At 49.8% G+C, this 18,783-nt stretch overlaps 1 protein-coding gene across 2 annotated transcripts in view; it reads left to right on the top strand.

Annotated features, from left to right (window-relative positions):
- RMDN2 (regulator of microtubule dynamics 2) overlaps positions 1 to 18,783 on the top strand; it is a 726,737-nt gene that overhangs the window by 657,585 nt on the left and 50,369 nt on the right. The gene's annotated exons all lie outside the window — the stretch shown is intronic.

The raw sequence follows: 18,783 nt of genomic DNA, 5'->3' as shown, positions 1-18,783 counted from the left end.
TCTCCATGTCGTAGGCCGCAAGAGTAATCGCAACTCAGCTGGCCGAGAGAGACTTGGGGAGGAGGCAGGAGCTAAGCGCCCCCTCCCAGTCCGCGCCACCACACCGCCCCTGGGGGGCCTCCGTCAAGCGGTTCAGGGAGGCACCGCAGGCAGCCGTTCTTCAGATCAGTGGCTCTCACCGGCAAGGCTCCCTTCCGAGAGCAGCAATCGTTGGCGCTGTGGTTGCGGCCCGAGGCCCCTCCTAGTCAACGCCCCGGCCTCTCCATGTCGTAGGCTGCAAGAGTGGTCGCAACTCAGCTGGCCGAGCGAGACTTGGGGAGGGGGCAGGAGCCAAGCGCCCCCTCCCAGTCCGCGGCACTACACCGCCCCTCGGGGGCCTCCGTCAAGCGGCTCAGTGAGGCACCGCATGCAGCGGTTCTTCAGATCACAACAGAGTCTCATGCTCGATCGATTGAGCTGGCCGAATAAGGCAACAAGAAGGTGGGGGGGGGGCACCTCTTGCTCAACCACCACATGAGGAGGTGGTACTCTCTTCCTAGGAGGTGGTGGTGGTGGTGGGGATGCACCAGCTGAAGCTACAACACTTGCTATTGCTAAGTGATGAAAAAAGGTCTTCCTCTCACAAAGATGAAAGTCAGAGTGAGGAAACAAGGAGGGGTTTTCATCATTTGGGACAAAAAATAGTTCTCAACCAATGAAAAGTGTTATTTTTAGGTCACATGACCTAGCCTTACATCATTAGGAACCCAAAAGTGAAATGAACCAATGAAAAGTTTTATTAATAAGTCACATGACCTGTTATGCTTACGTTACGCGCTCCGCGCCCCGGATCGCTTCCGGGTAGCTTCTTTTCGCGCATCGCGCACCGGAGCACTTCCGGGTGCGCTAACGCGGCGCGTCATATGACAGAAGGGACAGGCAACAAGAACCATCAGTCAAAGAGGGGAGGGCAAGTTCTTCTCTACCGGGTCACGTTGGGGCTCCACCGGAACTGATCGAATTGGTAGTCTACAGTGTTTCTGGATGTTTCAGACTGAAGCTGGCGTCAGCATGAGAGCATTCCGTGGCTACGTCGTGGCCATTCCGCGAGCAATCATGGCAGTCGCTCGGAGTTCCAGGGTTGCCCAGAGCCATCCTTGCAGGCCAGGCCCAAGTCTGTGGAGCCGACTGCCATTTCCTGAGCTCCGTGGCAGCCGCCTCTCGCTGTACTGCAAGAGTGGGTGCAATTCATCCGGATGGCGGGTGAGACGCTGTAATAACAAGAGCAGGCGTAATTCAGCTGGCCGAGCGAGGCCCTGTGCCGCAGGAGCGGGCGCAACTCAGGTGGCTGAGTGAAGCGCTGGGGTGTAGCTGAGAAACCTCCACCTGGGGAGGTGGGGGAGGCTCGTTCGCGCCGCCTCTCCCTTCCAGTGCACCCCACGCCGTCAAGCGTCCAAGTTCCAGGGTTGCCCAGAGTCATCCTTGCAGGCCAGGCCCAAGTCTGTGGAGCCGACCGCCATTTCCTGAGCTCCGTGGCAGCCGCCTGTCGCTGTACTGCATGAGTGGGTGCAATTCATCCGGATGGCGGGTGAGACGCTGTAATAACAAGAGCAGGCGCAATTCAGCTGGCCGAGCGAGGCCCTGTGCCGCAGGAGCGGGCGCAACTCAGGTGGCCGAGTGAAGCGCTGGGGTGTAGCTGAGAAAACCTCCACCTGGGGAGGTGGGGGAGGCTCGTTCGCGCCGCCTCTCCCTTCCAGTGCACCCCACGCCGTCTCCTGGCGCAGGTATATGTGATGGTTGGACCAGGGCACCGCAGGACGTGTCTTCAGGTCAAACGGATTGTGGGACAAGGTCCAGAATGGAAGAGTGACCAAAAGGCAACAAGTTCCGCCTGACCCCGGGAGCCGGCCGCCTATGTCGGGGGCGATCTCAGGCCACACCAGGGCAACAAGACTTGGGGAGGGGGCAGGAGCCAAGCGACCCCTCCGAGTCCGCGCCACCACACCGCCCCTCGGGGGCCTCCGTCAAGCGGCTCAGGGAGGCACCGCAGGCAGCGGTTCTTCAGATCAGTGGCTGTCGGCAGCGATCGTTGGCGCTGTGGTTGCGGCCGGAGGCCCCGCCTAGTCAACGCCCCGGCCTCTCCATCTCGTAGGCCGCAGAGTAGTCGGGGAGAAATCCCGGGAACGGCGGCATGCATTTGGATCGATGTTGCAGCAGACTGCCATGTAAATAGTTACTTAATAAAACGTTTTACCCTGTTACTTTGCTGGTGTGTTGTATATATTTATAATATTTGCATAGGGTTTGTCGTTGTTTTGGGCGGGGTGGGCGGCGGAGCCGAGCTGTCTTGCAGCCATCATGGCGTCGAGCTCAGCTCCTCTCACTAGTTTCATATTTCTCATGAGGGGTTGTTCCTAATGTTTCTATTTTAGAGAGGTCAAAAAGAGATCCCATTAGTGGCCTACTGATTTTGCTTGATGCCTTTTGTTGTTTCTAACGATTTTTCACTATCTGCAAAGACTAAACAGAGTATTGCGACTCTGTGCTTGTTTGTAAATAGAGAATGAACCAAAGAGAACCAATTCTAAAACAGTAAATGCTTGGATAACAATCAATCAAATGGAGAGGGAAGCAGGCACGACGGATTACAACGGGGGCAAAGGCCTGCGTTACCTACCCTTCACTATCTGCAAAGAGAGAATACTCCTAAAAGAAAAGAGGGGGGGGTGGCAGCGTTCAAAGCACATCAGCGTGCATAGACACGAAAATGTTTTTACCTACCACGTACTTGACATTTTAAAGCTTTTGATATTTGCTATTAAAAAACCATTGAAATTCACTGAAAAAAACATAGGTTATAGACCATATATAGTTAGGAATTAGCATTTACAAAACCTTGAAAATTCACTGAAAAAACCATGGGTTATAGACCATATATAGTTAGGAATTAGCATTTACAAAACCTTATTTTACTCACACAAAACCATTGAAATTCCATGTATAGTTAGTTGCACTAACTATATATCGCGCACCCGCAATCCACTGCTGATGATGTCACATATTACATCATTCATGACATGGTCAGTGACATCACTGATGACATCACTGATGACAACTCAAATGACATCACTGACAACATCGCTGATAATATCATTCATGTGATAATACGATGAACCTCTTCAGACTCTAATATAACCTTAGATACAATCAGTGTAAACAGACACTCACAGATTGTCACTCATCCATGGAGTTACTCATACATCTAGTCAGTCATGCAAAGAATCAATCACACCTCCATTTCCTCAACTATACAGTTATACACACCTTACTAATTCAAACATATTCTAACACATATTTACTCTCCTATACGATCCCTGATACAAGTTCACAATGATCCAACAGCCACTCACACATTCATTGGCTCTTATGCACGGTTATATATGTCAACTCTCACATGTACTGTGTTTTACATATGTACTTACTTTGACATGTTGCACTGAGATATCCATTCACTCACCAACACACTCATGCACACAGTCAACCGCCCATGCAGCTGTTTCCACATGCACTTTTGAACCCATACATCTAGTGAATCAACTGCTCACACATCTATGCACAGAGTCATACACCTCCCAGCCACTCACACACATACTCAGTCTTCCATACAAATACTTGGGCAACCAATGAATATCCCATATAGTTACTCATATAGCTACAGATTAACACATTCAGCAGTTTACAGAACAACAGACATAATGATGCACAAATTAAGACAGTTTAGTCACTAACCCATGCACTCAGTGAGACACATTTAATCACTCTCTCATACAGTCAGTCATGCACCTACTAAATTCTTCATCCAGACACTTATACATCCACTCATTCTTCAATATGTAAGACATATTTTAACTTTACAGAAACATACAGTCATTGGATAATGTCATCAGTGATGTCATTTGAGTTGCCATCAGTGATGTCATCAGTGATGTCACTGACCATGTCATGAATGATGTAATATATGACATCATCAGCAGTGGATTGCGGGTGCGCGATATATAGTTAGTGCAACTAACTATATATGGAATTTCAATGGTTTTGTGTGAGTAAAATAAGGTTTTGTAAATGCTAATTCCTAACTATATATGGTCTATAACCCATGGTTTTTTCAGTGAATATATATATATATATATATATATATATATATATATATATTCACTGAAAAAACCATAGGTTTAACACCAGTTATAGTTAGCTGGACATTTTACTCATACAAAACCATTGAAATTCCCACGTTATAGTTAGTTGGACTCACTATAACTTGCGCGCCCGCAATCCACTGCTGATGATGTCACATATTACATCATTCATGACATGGTCAGTGGCATCACTGATGACATCTCAAATGACATCACTGATGACATCATCCATGTGATAATACGATGCACCTCCTCACACTCTAATCTAACCTTTGATACACCCAGTGTTAAATATAAACTACCATTCCTGAAATTATTGACTCACCAATACCAGTAACTACATATGCACTCACTGATTGCTAGGTCTACACACACATCCACTCATTCACCCATACAATCACTCATACATACGGACACTCATCAATAGAACACTATCATATCCAGTCATATACCTATACAGACACTTACACACTGACACTCATTCACAGACTTACTCAAACACCTAGTCGGTTATGCAGAGAATAAATCACACTCCCATTTCCTCAACTACAAAGTTATACACACCAAACCTTACTTATTCAAATATATAGTAACACATACTTACTCTCTTTTACAATCACTGAAACAAGTACACATTGAACCATACAGTCACTTACGCAATCACAGGCTCTCATGTATAGTCATTTATATATGTCAACTCTCGCATGCACTGTGTTTTACATATGTACTTACTTGGACATGTAGCACTGAGATATCCTTTCACTCACCAACACACCCATGCACATAGTCAACCGCCCATACAGCTGTTTCCACATGCACTCTTGAATCCATACACCAAGTGAAACAACTGCTCACACATCTATGCACAGACTCACACACCTCCCAGCCACCCACACACACACACACTCAGCCTCACAGACAAATACTTTGGCAACCAATCAATAACCCATATAGCCACTCATATAGCTACTGATCAACACATGCAGCAGCTTACACAACAACAGACCCACTGATGCACACATTCAGACAGTTTAGTCACTAACCCATGCATTTAGTAAGACACATTTAATCACTCACTCATACAGTCAGTCACGCACCTACTAAATCCTTCATCCAGACACTTATACATCCACTCATTCATCAATATGTCAATATGTAAAACATATTTAAACTTTACAGAAACACACAGACACTGGATGTTGTCATCAGTGATGTCATCAGTGATGTCATTTGAGATGTCATCAGTGATGTCACTGACCATGTCATGAATGATGTAATATGTGACATCATCAGCAGTGGATTGCGGGTGCGCGAGTTATAGTGAGTCCAACTAACTATAACGTGGGAATTTCAATGGTTTTGTATGAGTAAAATGTCCAGCTAACTATAACTGGTGTTAAACTTATGTTTTTTTCAGTGAATTTCAAAGATTTTTAAATGCTAATTCCTAACTATAACGATTGTGAAACCTCTGGTTTTTTCACTGAATTTCAAAGGTTTTTTAAAAGCTAATTCCTTTCTATATCGAGTTTTTAACCTACGATTTTTTATTTTTTTTATTTGCTGTTTTGTGTACGTATTAATTATTAATAATTTTTTTTAGTAATAATATTTTGTGAATGTTTTGTTTTTTTTAATCATTTTTTCCTGGGGCGCTCTGGGTGCGCGCACCGGTAAGCTCTCCGGAGAGCGCACCCAGAGCACTATTTCTGCGTTCGTGTTAAAAAATATGTATGAAAAGTAAATAATAACGCAAGACATTTAGTACCATACTTATAAAAGCAGTATTTTTGATTTACGAAATGAAAATGATTTTGCATTTCCGTGAAACTATCGAAACGTCACTTAGGCGCGCCGCGTAAGCGCCCCCGGAAGCGCCTACGTTCGCGCCGCGTATGCGCCCCCGGAAGCGCCTACGTTCGCGCCGCGTAAGCGCCCCCGGAAGCGCTTCGGTGCGCGCAGTGTAAGCGCGTCAAGTCATGTGACCTTAAAATAACTTCTTTTCATTGGTTGCTAACAGTTTTTTTTACAAAGAATGAAATCCCCACCCATTTGCTTCACTTCTTCTTTCACTTTTGTGACTGCAAGACCTGCCTTTTTAGGGCTCGCCCCTTTCCTATTCCGCAGGAATAGGAAAAGAGCCCTAATGCAGCTAAACCAAACTGCAGGCCCCAGTGGATTTTGGACAGTTCACGTGAATCACAATCACGTGACCTGCTCTCATGCACGAGCCTTCCCCCTGGCAGCAGCATTTCTCCTTTCACGGCCGCCAGGCCACTTCAGAGGGTTCCGCTGCCCCGCCCCCTGCTTCACGGCCATCTGTTCCTCTCTCCCCGCACACAGCCTTACTCGGATTTCTCCTCCCCCCTCTCTTTCATCACTGGTTTCTTTGCCCATCTAGCCATAATAATTTCTTTCCTCCGTTCTTACCTCTTTAATTCTTTCTCTCCCCCACTGGCTTTCTCGGTTTCCTACTCTCTCTTTCATCCCTCATTTTCATAATGTCTGTTTCTCCTCACTCATTTTGTCAGCCCTAGTTTAGGTAAGCTTACGCACTCAAGCAACGTGTTTTCTGTGCAGAATCAACTTTAAAATCGGAAGATAATGCTATGTATTTTTCTTTTCTACAACTCACAAAGTTTGTCCCATTGGTTGCCTCCTCGCACTCCTCCCTCCTCCCTCTGTTCCTGCTCCTTCAACATGCCTTCAGCTGCACACAGCATGCCTGCCAGCAGCAAAGAGTGTTGTGAGGAACACATGATGGGGGTGCTGGGTATAAAAAGACCAGATCGTATTGCTTCTTGTTGTTTTTTGCCATGTTTTTGTTTTATAAAACATTGTTAACGAAGTTGCAGGGGTCTAGCCAAAAATGGTCTCAGACAGCACACATGTCTGTAGTAGTCCCTGTCACTGAATGGAACTGCTTTGTGTACAAATGTGCTTCTTGAGAAAGGACAGAATACCGTATATAATGTGGTACTATTAGCCAATTCAACGTTTCTCGTCCAATTGATCGCTTTTATGTTATGATCTCAAATGATGACATGTTCCACTGGACCCAAAACGTTTATCTGCCACTGAAGATTTTACACATATAACTTGAGCCACTGCTTAACTCGCTGAGGTCTTAGCACGCATGATTGGCAAATGCTTGTTACTAAGAGGAGTCAGTCAGCGAGAGAGGAGCAGGGCAGACAAGCTGGCGCTCTGATGTGTCCCAAATGGTCCCAGAGCATTCAACCATTGGCTGCATGGATCGGCCCACTGGTGCGCTACTGCCCATTTCCTAACTCCCTTCGCCCATGCCCTAATGACCATTTAACTTTCCACTCCCCGGAGGGGGGGGAGGGGGGGGGCTCTGATCTATCACGGCCACAGCATGAGGCCGTGTATTCCCTGGATACCCTGTAGGGTGATAGCACAATTTCCAGCTGAGACATGAATGTTCAGAATCTGGGCCAGGGGGCGCATTAGATCCCGGTCTATGTAGTTTAAAGTGCAGACACTTGGGAAAGTAATTACGTAAACATGAGTTAATGGCCATTTTGCGCACTGGAAACGGCATTTATACTTTGAAGTGCAAAATGCACAAATTTGTGAAATTTTCCGAGCACGCCCATTAAATTGAAGGGGCTCGCCTTGTAAGAAGCTGAAGAGCGGGTCTTTCCTTGTCACTGTGCACCGCCACGTGCAAGCACTTGAAAGCAAAACGGGTAATTGTGTCCGACTCTTTTTGCTTATTTGCACTTTCAGGCTGCTCTTTTTCACTATCTGATATTGTTTCCTGCAGTAAAGCAGACGCATCACAACAGGGGTCAGACGCAGAAAATCATCGCAGGACCCTGCACTTTTGCAGTTATTTTTGCACATTTGCATTTTGTGCTCCTCTTGTGCATTATGTAGTAATGTTTCCTACACTAAACCAGGCCTAGCATAATTCTTGTCAGACATTGAACGTCATTGCAAGACACTGCACATTTGCCCAGTTACTATTGCACATTTGCATTTTATGTTCTATGCAGCAATGCTACTTACAGTAAGATAAGCCCAGGACAATGGCCCTCAGACGCAGAACAGCATGGCAGGACACTACATGTCTGCAGCAGTATTTTGCATTATCTAATAGTGTTTCCCACAAATACCACAGCCAATAACTTCCCTGCACTATATAACAATATGGCGCAAAATGTTGCGCGTAAGCTTTTTTGCCCCTGCAGTGCTCTGTGGACTTTTCAAGTAGGGTACGCCAGAGACATGGACATCTGTCCCTTAAGCAATGAAATTTCCTTCAAGGATGAATGGCACACTGATCATTAATTGTCACTCTCCAAAGCCTTGCAACTGTAGTGCCCGCATCCATCAAGCACATCCCAGCACAGGAAGAACAGAGGGCTCAACGTTGGTTAGTAGGTGTGTGGCCTCTCGGTCTTTGGCCTCTCTGGGGCGAGATCGGAGCTCATTCAGAACGCTGCTCATGCACTTGCTTCTCCGATGCAATCGCATCTAAGGGGTGAGCGAGGGGAGGCAATGAGTCTGATGGTGCAAGCCACCTTTCGTGACGTCACTCTCTGTCGTGACGTCCGCATCCCCCCACTTCTCTTTTTTGGACTTGTGCCCTGGGTGTTTGGGTAACACATTATGACTGGGGCCCCCAGAGTGTCACACTCCAGTAGCTGTTCTCGCAATATTGTCCATGTTACTGGATTTCTCAAAGCCTCAGATGCCATAGCTTCAACCAATGTTGTAGTTCTGCTTTTCCCACTTTATGAATAGGCTGCGAAGTCCCAGAATGCTTGGCGCTGCTATCTGAAAAGCTGTGATTGGTTGAATTCACCCCCATGACATGAGGTCCGCTGACATCTCGGGAAACAGCCACCTGTCAGCTGAAAGTACTTTGACTGCTTGGGGTATGATATTATCCCACTGTATAAAATTAATATTTAATATTCAGTCAGTCAACACTGATTGAATGTGAGGAGATGATATGTATTTCACAGTATCGTAATTCTATTTATATAGCACTTAATACCCCTGATGAGGCATTGAAGCACTTTATGGCAAGTATTACACTTGTAATGCCATGATATTGTGACTCTGCACAATAACATACTGTGTACTTGTTAGGCACACATTCATCCTGAAGGGTAGCTTGTCACTGAAATGTTGGATGTTGATTGCTATCCAACTCAGTAGAAACTAATTTTATGAAACTTGGAAGGTTAAAAGGCTGAGTAGGCCTGCCAGGATTTCAAACTACGACTATGAGTCGGGCATAATTCCCCTTAGTGAATGCTTTAATCCACTTAACCGCAAGACCTAGCAATCATGAGTCACTGCTTGACAAACGTATCTCAGCCTGTATTGCAGTGGGATGTGCGGTGTCTGACACGTTGCTACTGCTTAAACAATTTAATAAATCAAACTCCTGGATCTGGATTTGTTACTCGCCATGCTCCTTATACATCCACTCTCCGGCACTGGCACCTACCCACAGTATTTAAAAAGCATTTGCAATGCAGTAGGTCTCGCATTTGCGAGAGTTTAAGATATTGGCATTGTAAATGACAATGCCTTTTATTTATGTTTTAAAAACCAATACATAAATAAAAGGCATTGTCATTTAAAAAGCCAATAGCTCAAACTCTCACGACTGCGAGACCTATTGCATTGCAAATGCTTGTTGCTGTCGGTTCTTTGTTGGACATCTTGGATTATCATGGCTGCCAGACCATCCAGCAGTGAAGATGACTCCAATGAATTCCTTGATGAAGAGGTTCCTCAGCCAAAAGTAAAAGAACACTTTATTTGGAATGTTTTTTCAATTCCTGATGACCAGAAGAAGGTAAATACTCCAAAAGTGGAGTGCAGGATTTGTCACACAGTCCTGTCATGGCGTGACCCCACTAAGAAATATTCTTTTGGGAACTCCACAATGATTCGCCATGTGGAGAGGAGGCACCCCCAGAATTTTGCCCAGGAAAGTGTCAGGGCTCTGGCACGAGAGAGGTTCCCAGTGATGGGGCCTCTACATCAACCAGAGGACCAACAACATCGGTGAGGGGGCGATCGCAAGAGCTGGTACCGAATTTTCAGCCTGCTTTTTACAAAGGCGTCCTTAAATGCAGACACTGTGATCAGCTACTTTGCTATGGGGAACAAAGTGTTCTGCTCATGGTTCGAGCATTAAAGAGCCATTGCTGCAGTTCCCAGCCCTAAATTTGTTTTTGTTTTTTGCTCCTGTTGAGCAGTTTCCATTCCCTGTTTTTGTTTTTGTTCTAAAAAAAGAAAAAAGAAGAAAAAAAAAGTTCTTTTCAGAACTACCTCCAATTCTTATCAAAGAGCTATGTTCTTAAAAAAATGAAAAAGAGTAAGTGAAGTGGAGTGCATTGATAAAGGAGAGGAAAATGAGTAAGAAAGCACAGAAAGGGATGAGAGGAGAAAGGAAGTGAAGTAGGGGAACTGAAAGAAGTTATGAGTGTGGGGAAGGAGAGTGAGGAGAAGGAGAGTGAACATGGGAAATGTGGATATTCAAAGAAAATGTAGAAAAGGAACGGGGGGGTGGAAGGGTAAGAAAAGATGCATTGCTGGAGTTGCATCATTTTTGTGACACACTCTAGCAATGCATCACTTTTGCGCTTACAGATACGTCTGAAATACTGACGTATCTGTAAGTACTTGCAACATAATGCGTCATAAATTAAATATGACGCATGAGTAGAAGACTGAAGGCCTCATTTATGAGGCCATGCGTCACTTTTACGCCACCGGTGCGTAACTTTTTGTGACGCACCAGTGCTGTAAAAAATGCACCTTCTTGAGTCATATTTACAAAGTGACGCATCTAGGTAGATGCGTCACTTTGTAAACCCCTGCGCCACATTATACCTATGTCAGGTGTAATGTATCCAAAAGGGGTGTATTGACGCAAGAAAGGGTCGTAGAGGTTATGCAGTGAAATCTATGAGATTTCACTGCGTCACTTTTAGGACGCCATTGTGTCAAAATCTTGTGCCTGTATCACAGCAGGCGTAAGAGTGATGCAGGTCATTTCACATGGGCCTGGCCCCATGTGAAAGGATGCATTGCTGGAGCTGTGTCACTTTTGTGACACACTCCAGCAATGCATCACTTTTGCGCTTACAGATATGTCAGAAATACTGACGTATCTGTAAGTACTTGCGACATAATGCGTCATAAATTAAATATGACGCATGAGTAGAACACTGAAGGCCTCATATCTGAAAGAGACACATTAGTGATAGATTCCTTACCTTAGAATATCCCCAGGCGTCAGACTGGATCCGGAAACTTTTGCGTAGCAGTACCCTTGCGCGTCGGTAGGCGTCGTCTGCGGCTCCACGTCCGTCGTCGGCGTCGTGGGCGCCGTGATGACGTCGTCGGAGTACTTAGACGCCGCCTCCGCGTGCTGACGTCAGTTCTTCTTTTTTCCGCGCCAGCCAGCGCAGATCTGGAAAGAGCAGTTCCCTAGTCACTTTTTGACTAAGTTTTGGTGATCTTTTGATCCATTTCGAAGTCTGTACGACTCCGACGGTGTCTGTAGGGATGCCCGGATTCAAGCATTGCGACGAGTGCGACCGTACCATGTCGGTCACGGATCCCCACCGCCTGTGTCTGACGTGTTTGGGCGTCGACCATGACGACGAGGCCTGCCCCGACTGTCGGGCCCTTTCGAGGAAGGCCAGGGGGGAGCGGTCCCGCAGGCGACTCGAACTCCGGCAGTAGGCCCCGCACCGTGTGAGGTCCCGGTCCCTGTCCCACGGGAGGTCGAGGGACAGGTCGCGGGGACGGAGCCGTCACAGCTCCGGGAGTCGGCACCACTCCTCCGGGTCCAAGTCGTCAGGTAAGAAGCATACGAAGTCGAAGAGACATCATCGCTCTTCTGACTCCCCCCGACGCTCGCGCGATGCGGCCGGGGGTTCGGGTGACACCTCCCATGCGGCTCCTCGGGAGTCGCGGGCGCCGCGTTCGGCCCCATACCCTCCAGTCTCTGGGCTGAACGCGACGCCGGAGGAGATCGAGCGTTTCCTCATGGCCATGAGGTCCCTTTCTCCTCCGACGGGTTCCGCGGCGCCTCCGGGCCCAGTGAACCCGTCTGGGGGCCCTAGTGGGTCGGGGCTTTGACCCCGACGCCGTCGGGTGCTTCGGCCCCGACGCCGCCGACGCCTTCGGGCCCGGCGCCGCAGGTCCCACGATCCCGACACCGCCGGTGCCCTCGGGCCCGGCGCCGCAGGGTACAGCGGCCCCGGCGCCGTCGGCGCCTTCGGGCCCGGCGCCGCTGGACCCTCCTTGGGCGATGGATCGTCACTGGTGGACCTTACGACCCCCCCTGCGTCGGTCCGTGTGGTGTCCCCTCCGGCGCCGTCCCCGATGCCTCCTTTCATTCGGTTCCGACGTCGGGACGATGCCTATCGGCGCCGATCCCGACACCGTTTGGAGATTTTAGCTTCTACGAACCGACCTCATATAATTACGACCCTGAATCTCAGGAGATGAGGGATGAGGAGGATTGGGAGGGGTCTGAGGACCCTCTGGCCAGGGAGTGCCAGTCTAACATGGACTGGGCAGGAGACCTTGGGGAGGCCAGTGGCCTGGACACCTCTCCAGACACTGGATTTGTCTCTCCTCCTACCGTGGCTTCGGAGGAGGGAGCTACTTATGGTGTGGTGTTGACAAGGGCTGCCAAGGCCTTGGGCCTTGAGCTCCCTGTCGCGGCCGTGAGGACTAACCTCCTCGCTGAGGTCCTTAAGCCGCAGTCATGCTCCATGGAGCCTCTGCTGCCGTTTAATGAGGCCTTGACGGACGTTCTTTTGGGCACTTGGTCCAGGCCCGCTACGGGTTCGCCCGTAGATAGGAACGTGGCCAGATGCCACCGCCCGGCTCCGGGCGACCCATGTTTCCTGTCCTCCCACCCCACCCCCGAGAGTCTGGTCATCCAGGCCTCTAATTCCCAGACCGCATTCCCGACGGCCCCGCCGGACAGGGAATCCAAGAGGTACGAGAACTATGGCAAGAAGATCTTCTCGTCCCTTAGTTTGGGACTGCGGTCTTCCAACACCGCATGCCTCTTGGGCCGCTACACCCACTCTCTGTGGGAGACGGTGGCGGAAGTGCTGCCAGAGTGCCCGTTGGAGGTACGGGCCAAACTCGCCAAGCCCTTGTGGAGGGCCGGGACGCAGCCAAGTATTCAATCAGGTGTGGACTGGATACTACTGACTCGCTGGGCAGAGCGATGGCTACGACGGTGGCGGTACGACGCCACGCCTGGCTGAGATCCGCCAATTTGTCGGCAGACGTCCAAAACACACTCATGGACATGCCGTTCGATGGCCGTCGCCTCTTTGGCGACAAGGCAGACCACGCGCTTGAGCGCTTTAAGGACTCCAGGGCTACGGCCAAGTCCTTGGGCCTTTCGGCCCCGCGCCAGCAAACGGGTGCCTTTCGCTCCTTTCGTGGCCACGGAAGGGGCGTCCCCACACGTGCCACCAGCCACTCGCCGCAAACTGTCGTCCAGCGCGGCGGCGGCCGTGGAAACCGCCGTGGAGGCGGTCGGGGAAACAGGCGGAGTCAGTCCACACCAGCCCCCGCAGCATCCACCTCTAAACCCTCCTAGTCCGTGCTTTTAGGCCCATGTGACGCCAGTGGGAGGCAGGGTTCGCCATCACCACTCTCACTGGCGCACTGTCACTTCGGACAGGTGGGTGCTGCAGATCGTCCGAAGGGGCTACTCCCTCCCTTTCGAGACGACCCCTCAAGCCATGCCACCGCAACACCACCGCGTATCGGGGGATCACTTGCGGCTCCTGCAGGAGGAAGTTTCGGCCCTCTTGGCCAAGGGGGCCATCGAGCGCGTTCCTGGGCCAGAAGTAGGACGTGGTTGCTACTCCCACTACTTCCTGGTGCCCAAGAAGGGCAAAGGGGGCCTACGCCCTATCTTGGACCTGAGGAACGTCAACGGCTTCCTCCGGAAGGAGAAGTTCAAAATGCTGACACTGGCTCAGGTCTTGACTGCCCTAGACCCAGGAGACTGGATGGTAGCGTTGGACTTGCAGGATGCGTACTTCCACATCCCCGTCCTGCCGGCCCACCGGCGTTACCTGCGGTTCACGGTAGGCCACGAGCACTTTCAGTTTACCGTGCTCCCCTTCGGCCTTACCAGCGCCCCACGGGTGTTCACAAAGGTGATGGCGGTGGTCGCAGCTCATCTGCGCAGGTTAGGGGTGTCAGTCTTCCCCTACCTAGACGACTGGTTGTTGAAGGCGGGCTCGCCCCAAACAGTCGTCAGCCACCTCCAGACTACGGCGGATCTCCTGCACCAGCTGGGATTTTCCATCAATGTGCCGAAGTCACACCTGTGCCCCTCTCAGAAGCTCCTTTTCATCGGAGCGGTTCTCGACTCGGCGCAGTTTCGGGTTTACCCACCCGAACAGCGGGTTCGGGATATACAGGCTCTGATTCCGATCTTCGGACCGTTATCCCGAGTTTCTGTCAGGTTGACGCTGCGGCTTCTGGGGCTGATGGCCTCCTGCATCCTTCTGGTGCATCACGCACGATGGCGGATGCGGGCTCTGCAGTGGGACCTGAAGTTTCAGAAGGCCCAGCATCAGGGCAACCTGTCCGACCATGTCCTGATCTCTGAGGGCACTGCGCGACAGCTGCAGTGGTGGCTCACGGACCGCGATTGGGTCAACGGCAGATCCCTCTCCCTTCCCCAACCGGAGCACGTGGTTGTGACGGACGCGTCCCTCCAGGGCTGGGGAGGCCACTTGGGAGAGGCGGAGATCAGAGGACTCTGGTCTCCGGCGGAGTCCCGGCTCCATATCAATCTGTTGGAGCTGCGGGCGATTCGTCTGGCACTGAAGGCATTCCTCCCATCTGTCCGAGGGAGTGCAGTGCAAGTGTTCACGGACAACACCACCGCCATGTGGTACTGTAACAAACAGGGCGGAGTGGGGTCGTGGACCCTTTGCCAGGAGGCTCTGCGTCTCTGGCAATGGCTGGAACATCAGGGCGTGACTCTGGTGGTTCAACACCTGGCAGGTTCTCTGAACGCCAGGGCGGACGAACTCAGCCGTCGGTGCTCGATGGATCACGAATGGCGTCTGAACTCAGACGTGGCGCAAGGCCTCTTTCTGCGATGGGGAGAGCCTTGGTTAGATCTAATCGCCACCGAAGAGAACGCGCAATGTCATCAGTTCTGCGCGTTGGAATTTCCAAGGCGGCACTCGCTCGGAGACTTTTTTCGTCGCGAGTGGAGCTGCGGTCTGTTGTACGCCTTTCCGCCTATACCGCTTCTGCCCAGAGTGCTGAAGAAGATCAAGCACGACCGGGCACAAGTCATCCTTGTAGCTCCGGACTGGGCACGAAGGTACTGGTATCCCGAGCTACTCAGTATGTCAGTCGATCCCCCGGTTCGTCTGCCTCTTCAGGAGGACCTTCCGTCGCAGCAGTAGAGGACGTTCCTCCACCCGAACCTGTCCAGTCTCCACCTTCATGCTTGGAGATTGAGCGACGACAGTTGAGGCCATTTGACTTGCCTCCTGAAGTTTGCAACATCATTCTGGCAGCCAGGCGTCCCTCCACAAAGTCGGTATACTCCTGCAGGTGGAACAGATTTGTGGCATGGTGCACAGCAAAGGCTGTGGATCCCCTCAATGCCCCTCTCTCTGAGGTTCTCCTCTTTCTTCTCTCTCTTGCCCAGCAGGACTCTGCTCTGGGGACTGTCAAGGGCTATCTTTCAGCTCTTTCAGCCTTTCTGAGGCTGCCTGACCAACCTTCTTTGTTCAAGTCCCCTATCGTTAATCGATTCCTGAAGGGCATCACTCATACCTTTCCTCCTGTTCCCTTCGTGATGCCTCAGTGGGACTTGAACCTGGTTCTAACGTTTCTGATGTGCGCTCCCTTTGAGCCACTTCACAACTGTCCTCTTCGCCTTCTTTCTTTGAAGACTGCCTTCCTGGTAGCCATCACCTCTGCCAGGAGAGTGAGTGAGCTCCAGGCTCTGTCTTGTAAACCTCCTTTCCTTTCAGTCCATCCGGACAAGATTGTATTACGGACAAGGCCCTCCTTCCTTCCCAAGGTAGTCACGGCCTTCCACATTGGGCAATCCATCACGTTGCCCACCTTCTTTCCGCCTCCGCACCCCTCGAGAGAGGAGGAGAGGCTCCACCGTCTGGACCCAAAACGTGCGCTCTCATTTTATCTGAACCGCACACAACAGTTCCGGCTGGATGATCAACTCTTTGTTGGGTACGCGGGCGCTAAGAAAGGGAAAGCGGTGCACAAGCGGACCATCTCCCGGTGGATTATCTTGTGCATCCAGGCGTGTTACTCCTTGGCTAAGAAGGAACCCCCTGTTGGGCTGTGGGCTCATTCCACTCGAGCCACGGCCACTACAACTGCCTTGGGCCGAGGTGTGCCCTTGCAGGACATTTGCCAGGCAGCTATGTGGGCCTCGCTGCACAAGTTTGCAAGACACTATTGCCTGGACAGTCAAGTCCGGAGGAACGGCTACTTTGGCCGTTCCGTCCTCCAGGACTTTCTGGTGTGATTATTGGTTCGCAGACCCACCACCACGGGGATGGTATTGCTGGGGTATCTATTCTAAGGTAAGGAATCTATCACTAACGTGTCTCTTTCAGATGCACAAGTTACTACTTGTGTAACGATATATCTGTAAGAGACATTAGTTAGTGATAGATTCCTTACCAACCCACCCATCCTCCCCGTTCTGCGAACCGATATCTAGGGTTAAGGTCATCCCCTTTCAGGGCCCTAGTTTCTTGGCACCAGTGTTGGTTTTTGTCATGGCTCTGCGCTTCTGGCGCAGAAAAGCTGTGGCTAAGAACTGACGTCAGCATGCGGAGGCGGCATCTAAGTACTCCGACGACGTCATCACGGCGCCCACGACGCCGACGACGGACGCGGAGCCGCAGACGACGCCTACCGACGCGCAAGGGTACTGCTACGCAAAAGTTTCCGGATCCAGTCTGACGCCTGGGGATATTCTAAGGTAAGGCATCTATCACTAACTAATGTCTCTTACAGATATATCGTTACACAAGTAGTAACTTGTGCTTAAGAGGCCATGCGTCACTTTTACGCCACCAGTGCGTCACTTTATGTGGCGCACCTGTGCTGTATAAAATGCACCTTGTTGAGTCATATTTACAAAGTGACGCATCTAGATAGATGCGTCACTTTGTAAACCCCTGCGCCACATTATACCTACGTCAGCTGTAATGTATGCAAAAGGGGTGTATTGATGCAAGAAAGGGTTGTAGAGGTGACGCAGTGAAATCTAAAAGATATCACTGCGTCACTTTTATGACGCTGTTGCTCCAAATCTTGTGCCTGCTTAACAGCAGCCGTAAGACTGACGCAGGCCCTTTCACATGGGACTGGCCCCATGTGAAAGGATGCATTGCTGGAGTTGCATCACTGTTGTGACACACTCCAGCAATGCATCACTTTCCTCTAAACACTCAACATTATTTTTTTACTCTATTTTTTTACACTGTTTTTCCCCGTGGTGCACTCAGGGTGCGTGTACCGGAGAGCGTACCGGGGAGCGCCGCCAGCGCTTACCCCGCAAATTTAAAAAAAAAAAAAAAAGTTTTTTAGCCCTTCAAGGTCCTTCTAGGCCCCCCTCAGAAAACCTAGGGGGTCAGGGGGTGTCTACTCTGCCCCCTTTTAATTATATCCCCCTTTCTTTTTTCACCTCTTGTGTCTCGATTCTACAGAGACACAAGATGGCGGACTCTCCGGACTGTTTAGAATGTTGACAGACACCCGTCAGCCAATCAGCTTTCCACTCGCGCACTCCCGTAGCGCGCGGGGTGCGCTCCCAGGTACGCGCACCTGTGAACGCTCGGATAGCGCCTATAGATATGTATGTGTTTTTGAAGTTAATTTTCATAAAAACTACTGGAGCAATTTTCACCAAACATAGCAAAGGCACATCTGCGTACCAGTCCCTACAATTTTGCCAAGTTTGGCATAATTCCGTTCAGCGGTTCGGGCTGTAGACTTGTCAGACCGTCCTATGGAAATTAACATGGAGAAAACACGTTTTGGGACCCCCCTTTTTTCTCAGCCCCCACTTTACGAATCCCCCCTAAACTTTCAGGGAAGGAGCGGAGCGCAGCGAGACCATTTTAAGGAAAATTAATGGCAGATCACTCAATCAGCGCCAAAGTTATTCCCAATAGAATGTTCGAAATTTCCTATGGTAGCCAATCCGAACTATAACTACCTACTGGCAACCGCCAGTAGGTAATATATATATTATAGACCTTCCATCTAGAAGCCTTATCAAGGAGGCGTCATCCTTCATATCAGCCACGCCACCATCAGCCGAATTGGATTTTTTTGGCTTCATCCATTTATTTCCTTACCCTTCCTAATTCCTTTGCTTCATCTATCTTGAAACTTTATCCATTCACTAGTACAATTCCTCTACATCTCCCTAACGTCCACAAATACCATTTATTTCCATCATCCTAATACCAGCGACCTACAGATCACTCAGATCTCCACTTCCTCGCTAAATTTTAATCCCACCACTTGAAAGCCAAGGTGCAATCTTATT

The sequence above is a fragment of the Lissotriton vulgaris genome, chromosome 6, assembly GCF_964263255.1.
Source record: "Lissotriton vulgaris chromosome 6, aLisVul1.2, whole genome shotgun sequence".
NCBI classification, from domain to species: Eukaryota; Metazoa; Chordata; class Amphibia; order Caudata; family Salamandridae; genus Lissotriton; species Lissotriton vulgaris.
The sequence above is the reverse complement of the archived record's forward strand: the minus strand, read 5'-3'. Positions and strand labels throughout refer to the sequence as shown.